The sequence below is a fragment of the Fukomys damarensis genome, unplaced genomic scaffold (assembly GCF_012274545.1).
Source record: "Fukomys damarensis isolate Sample0158 unplaced genomic scaffold, DMR_v1.0_HiC HiC_scaffold_9, whole genome shotgun sequence".
Lineage (NCBI taxonomy): Eukaryota > Metazoa > Chordata > Mammalia > Rodentia > Bathyergidae > Fukomys > Fukomys damarensis.
The window spans coordinates 8527316-8533315 of record NW_022900921.1 but is presented as its reverse complement, the minus strand read 5'-3'; the positions used below and the strand labels follow the sequence as shown (position 1 = coordinate 8533315).

At 48.8% G+C, this 6000-nt stretch overlaps 1 protein-coding gene across 1 annotated transcript in view; it reads left to right on the top strand.

The window, feature by feature from the left end:
- The first annotated feature begins 5306 nt into the window (after nucleotides 1-5306).
- The window catches only part of Faxdc2 (fatty acid hydroxylase domain containing 2), a 29249-nt gene continuing 28555 nt past the window's right edge, over nucleotides 5307-6000 (top strand). Inside the window, exon 1 of the mRNA XM_010639831.2 lies at nucleotides 5307-5421. The gene's annotated coding sequence lies outside the window, so the exon portion shown is untranslated. The remainder of the gene's footprint in view (nucleotides 5422-6000) is intronic.

Here is a 6000-nt window from a genome sequence, read left to right as displayed (position 1 = left end):
ATTGGAACTATTCAGATCTAATTAACCTAATTAGCCAACAGGTGGATCTTGCTGCAAGAATACCTAACTTAATGAAACCCTCTTCCTCTACATATCAGAAAATAGAGGAATTGCTTTGAGTGTCTTGATCGAAAGGCTAAGACAAGAACTCTACCCAGTGGCATACTTTTCAAAAAGTTATAGTGGCTGCTGGACAGCCACCCTGCCTGAAAGCAGTAGCAGCTACAGCTATGCTAACAGAGGAAGACTTTAGGGCAGAAACTAGAAGGGCTGACACACCATCAATTCAGAGCAATTCTTGAGACCACAGGTCACCTGGGGTTAACAGGGGAATGGCTTGCCAAGTATCAGGCCATCCTCTTAGACACTCCTGAGGTTATAAAAACTTGCACTACTCCTAATACTGCCTCTCTGATGCCGGCAGGCCCAGAAGTTGGCCACTCTTGTGAACAAGTGATCTCCCACAGGTATATAAACAGGTAGTACATCCGTAACCTACCTCTCCAAGACCCTGAAAAGGTGTGGTTCACTGATTAAAGTAGCTTTGTCCAAGAAGGACATCAAAAAGTATTTTATGCAGTTGTCCATTTACAACAGGTCATTGAGACCAACTTCCCTGGGGACCTCTGCTCAAAAAGTGGAGCATGTAGCTCTTAATTTGGCCATTGATATTACAAAAGGGCAAAAAGTTAAGTATCTATACAGACTCTATACATCCCTTTCTGTTGCTATGTGCTCATGCAGAAAGCTGGAAAGAAGGAGCTTGCTGACTAGTGAGCAATCATCTATCACATACCAGCAGGAAATTCTACAACCCTTAGGGGCAGCCCATCTTTCCAAGCAGGCTGCTCTCATTCACTGCATATCCAAAGTCTCCTTGGAAAATCAAAAGGCTGACAGGGGAACCAGAAGGGCAGCCCTACAGCCCCTCAAGACCCTAGCCTTCTTCCCAGTTCCTGAGGAACCATGCTGGTCCTTCCTCAAGAGATACAATAACAAGCTACAAAAGTCCTACCTGGGCAATGGTCGCTAGAATCCTCACAGGACTAAGAAGAAAGCGATTCCTGATAACACCCAAGGCTCCTCTTCAGAAAGCAAGACTGCAGTGCTTCTCCAGGAACAGAGAGGCTGACAGCGAAAACTTTAATAGTGAAGACCTAGGAAATGTCTCAGTGCAAGATAACCTTGCCCTTTGCTCTGTTTAGTTCAGTGTCTAGTCTCTACAAATTTTGTAAATGGAAAGAACCACAGTTCACTTTGTTGACCAGACACCTCCCTTCCCCTTGACTAGAATAGAAAAATCCTAAAGGTAGCCTCCCCTAACAAAGAATGGCGTTGGAATTCAACTGCCTCACCACCATGTTTTGGGTATCAGCAATGTGAGCTGTGAAAGTGGGATGGAACCCACTGAATGAGATCAAGGCTGTAAAACCCTCGCAATCGCAAGGTCCTGAGTTTGATCCCTGATACCAAAAAACAAAAAACAAAAAAAACCCTTGATCAAGGCACCGCCATTAGGTGTGATTCATCCCCATCGACGGAGTAAACTTTTTTTACTTCCATTCTGCTGCCTCTCTGTGTGTCGCTTGCCAAGTCCTTCTGTAACAAAGTAAAGTCGCCAATAACCCTAATTTACTACGGATTAAGTGGGCACCGATACCGAGCCTCCCATTTCTCATGAGATCCGTTGTTATGTGGGTAATCTTGCTAAGGCTACGGCTCTCAGGCTCTCAGTGATTTATCTAACCTCCCTCTTTGCCATCCTGTCTCCTCTCCAAGAAGCATGGAAATCTGACCTGCTCCTGGTATTTGGGGTCTACATCCCCAACATCATACTATACTTTCTTTCTCCCACCAACCATTTTTCTCTTTAACTCAGCCAGTGAGCCCCAGTACCCCAAGGTAGCTGGAGAGCACATAATCCCCAGCAGGTAGGGTCTTTCAGCTGGAAGAAGCTATAAAACATAAGCGATCTCCACTTCCTCAGCACCTCATAAAGAATTACAAGAATTTCGGTCTCTCTGGGAGAAATGAGACAGGCAGGTAAGGTGTGCTTAAAACTGGCTGGGTAAGGAGGTGTGACAAGATCCCAGAACATACACGCAGAACAGCTCCCAAAGCCCCGCACATGGACTTCTTGTAAGAATGCAAGCAGGTTTCCAACAGGACAGCCTACACCTGAGGTCAGCCTGAGAAGTGGGTAACACAAAAAGGAAAGTCTACGCTGACTTTTGGTCACTGCGTTCTCTCTTACCTGGTGGCTGCCCCTGTGGTGTAGGATGTACTTTTTTTCCTACTTTTACTTGGCCCAAACTCACTCTGCAGAGCCAGTGTTTTTTCCCACCTTTAATAAAACTTTGCTACCATCTGCACTTGTCTTACCAACTCTTTGCCCAAGACAAAGAACCTAGAAACTACCTTCGGAAAGGGAGTCCAGCAGCCTCAAACCTGCAAACAATGGGAACTCTGTTGCCTATGAAAACATAAGGTGACGATTTAGATAATCTTACTACAGAACTGATTGAAAATTAATGGCAATTAAATCCTTTTGGTTAGTGTTCTTGTGAAAATCTTCACACCTACTTGTGAGACAGGAGGCAGCACCACTGAGCTAAATCCCAGCCCAAAACTTTGATTTTTTTTTTTTTTTTGTACCAGGGATTGAACTCAGGACCTTGCACTTGAAAATGGTTTTTTTCTTTTTTTTTTGGTACTGGGGATTGAACTTGGGCCCTTGTGCTTGTGAGGCAGGCACCAGAACCACTGAGCTAAATCCCCAGCCCTCTTCACACCTACTAACTGCACACTTAGTACTCTATAAAGAAGAATACTAATCTTTGCCTATACAGAGCTAGGCAGATGGAAAGACAGCCCACTGGAAGGAGCAGGTAAGCACACTGACAGAAAACTTGTCCTCCAGGAGGGGACGCCTAAACCACTCTCTCTGCTCTGTGCGCCCATAACAAACCTGTAGTGTGCAAAGTGACAGCCTTGTTTTCTTTTTTTCCAGTAGCGGGGATTGAACTGAGGACCTTCTGCTTGTGAGGCAGGTGCATTGCTACTGAGCTAAGCTCAATCTGCAGCCCTTCCTCTGTGATTTTTTTTTTTTTTTTGAGACAGGGTCTCACTGCGTAGTTGAGACTGACCTGGAACTCACTATGTAGTCCGGGCTGATCTCGAACTCACAGCAATCCTCCTGCCTCAGTCTCCCGAGTGCTGGGATTACAGGCGTGCGCCACCACGGCTAGCCAGTTTTTTAACACATCCAACAGCATTAAGAATCTTCTTCAAACATCTGTAACATTCTCTATTGTTCTACTAGCAACAGGACCCCAGTCTTCAGAATTTCTATTAAGTTTCTGGACCAGGTGCATATTTGGGGGAAGTTCAGGGGTTAAAGGACAGAGTCCAGAGAGATAGATGAATGTGATTTCAAATCTCAATTCCAGGGCCAGGGATTTAGCTCAGTGGTTCCACGTCCTGCCTTGCAAGCATAAGGACCTCACTTCAATCCCCAGTACTAAAAAAGAAAAAAAAATTCAAATCTCAATTCCAGATCATCAGAAATTGAAACTGGGACAGGCCACAGAAATCCACTAATTCACCTCACTCCATCTACTGAGAAGGAAACACTACCAAGCTCTGTGAGGAGCTGGGGGAGGAGCGAAGTGACTGAGGCGATTCCCCCTGCACCCAGCTTCTCAGGGTCTCTCCTCAGGAGCGCTCTACTCAAGGTCAGCCAGAAAGGGGCGATGCACAACTGTGAGATGACAAGAGAGCAGAGTTCAAAAGGCAGGAGGTCTGCAACGAGATTCTTGCTGGAGGGATCTTCTCTACAAAACCTGTCCCAACGTTTACTGAGGACGTACTATATGTCAGACTTATCAGTACCCTGAAAAGAAAGATCCTGTATGAGATGATTGTAGAAAAAAAAATTACCTGCTCCTTTAGGGAGTACAGGCTAAAGCTAAACAAGATCAGAGAGAAAAGTACCAAGCCAGATGTGGGGCACACCGCTGTAATCCCAGCACTTGAGCCAGCACTTCAAAGGCTGTGGCAGGAAGACTGCAAGTGCGTTCGAGGACAGCCTGAACTACAGAGGCCCTGCCACAAAAATGCAAAACAAAAGAACGGGAAGCAGAAGACTAGACAGGAAAAGGAACACTATGAGCATAAAAAAAGGTGTGGAGACATGGATAAAAGAACATCAGAAGAAGTCTGTGCACATCATTGTAAGTAAATAATAAATGTCCACTGCAGGGACACAGGGAGTGTTAAGGGGAAGGATGGAGTGGAAACAATGTTCGATGGTAAGAGTCAGAAAAGCTGGGCCTTAGGAATCAGATAGCCAGCTTGGATGGGTGTGCATGACACACTGGTCATTCGGGGGCTGGATACATTCTAGAGTACTGAAAAAATACGTCTGCTTCTCTAAGAGACCAGATAGAAAACATGAGCAAGTTGTAAACAAAATGTAACGAATGTGTGAAGAGGCAGTCGATGTTTACTGAGCCCCGACTTCTGCGTAAGGAATCAGGGAAAGGGCCAAAGGCCGGTCCTTTATCGTCCACAGAGAGCAGGACCTTTCCAGAGGAGGGGACCGCACGTCACGCCGAAGGACACGGTGCCCATGGAGAAATCTCCACGCGCAGCCGGAAGAAGGGAAAAAGCAGGCGCAGGGCAGACGCGTTACCGCGGGTCAAGGCGAAGGCGCCGGGGAAGACGCGTCTGTTTCTGCTTTCACGGAAAGGATATTCGAGCTCAGGAAGGATTCACAACGGCTGGGGAGGAAGAGACGGAGGCCCGGGAGGCTGAAAAGACTTCGGACGCCTCCCTTCTTTGGACCCTTTTGTAGTTAAGGTCACACCATATATAACATTACCCGCTGCAAAATACTTTTTAGAAATTTAAAAACAGCTCGGTTCTTCGCGGCGTGGGTCCCGGCCCTGCCCTCTCCTGCCCTCCGAGGTGGGGTCCCCCTCCAGCACTGCCGGGGTGAGCGCCGCCGTGCTCCTCCCTTCTGCTCAGCTCCCACTGCCTGCCCCTCACCGATGCCCGCGTCTTTATTCTGCCTCCCTCCTGCGGCCAGTGACATCTTAAATTGCAGGAAACGAAGAGACTCTGGAAAACTAAACTAAACTAAAAACCGGGGGCGGGGACCAGCCCGGACTTCTCCCAGCTCCTCAGGTCTAGGGACGCTGCCCTTCAGAAAGAAGGCTGTGTGGTCGCCAGGCCGCACAGACCCAAACTTTTGGTCATCACGTGGCTGGCCACAGCCAGTCAGCGGCTGGGTAACGCGATCTCCGCGGCCAGCCTCCCACCCACCAAGTGACAACAGGGTCAGCTGGAAGCGCCGGCGCCCGCCCGGAGGAGACCTCGCCTGGCCCGCACCCCGAAGCCTGGAAACTGCGCACTGCAGAGGTGAGCCCCGGCGGGTGGGGACGGGCTGTCGCGCAGCTCCGGTTATATCCCAGTTCGCTCCAGGAAGGGCAGCAGCACAGTCTGCCCCCTCTGCCTTCGCCCTCTGCTTACAGCGCCAGAAAGGTTTGCCTCCGAGGATGTCTGCTCACGTTCCCCAGCTGTTTTTCCTCAGGTGTCTGCATCCTTTGCCTGTATGTGTACCTCCAGCACCCCTGTGCTTTTGGTGTTTTTTTTAGCAAGTGGCAGGTAGTACTCATAGCCTGGGTTTGGCTTATAAACTGTGAGAAGGAGCAATTTCCCGACAGGGCAAACACTCTGGGAAGCCATGGCCTGGAAGGGTGGTGGGTGGGGAGCTGTGCCGCCAGGTCGAGGCTGTTTCCATGTAACATTCTAGGGTCCCTCACCAATGGCCCCAGGTTTCAAAATGTCCAAGGAATGCAGGACTGCGACGCAAGACTTCTGGTGAGAGGGGAGAGGCACAGAGCCAGGGTGCATGCAAGACGGAGAAGTGGACGGGCCAGTGGTTGTCAGGGTAACCCTGTGGGACCCAAGACAAGCAAGACAAGACAGGACACTGCC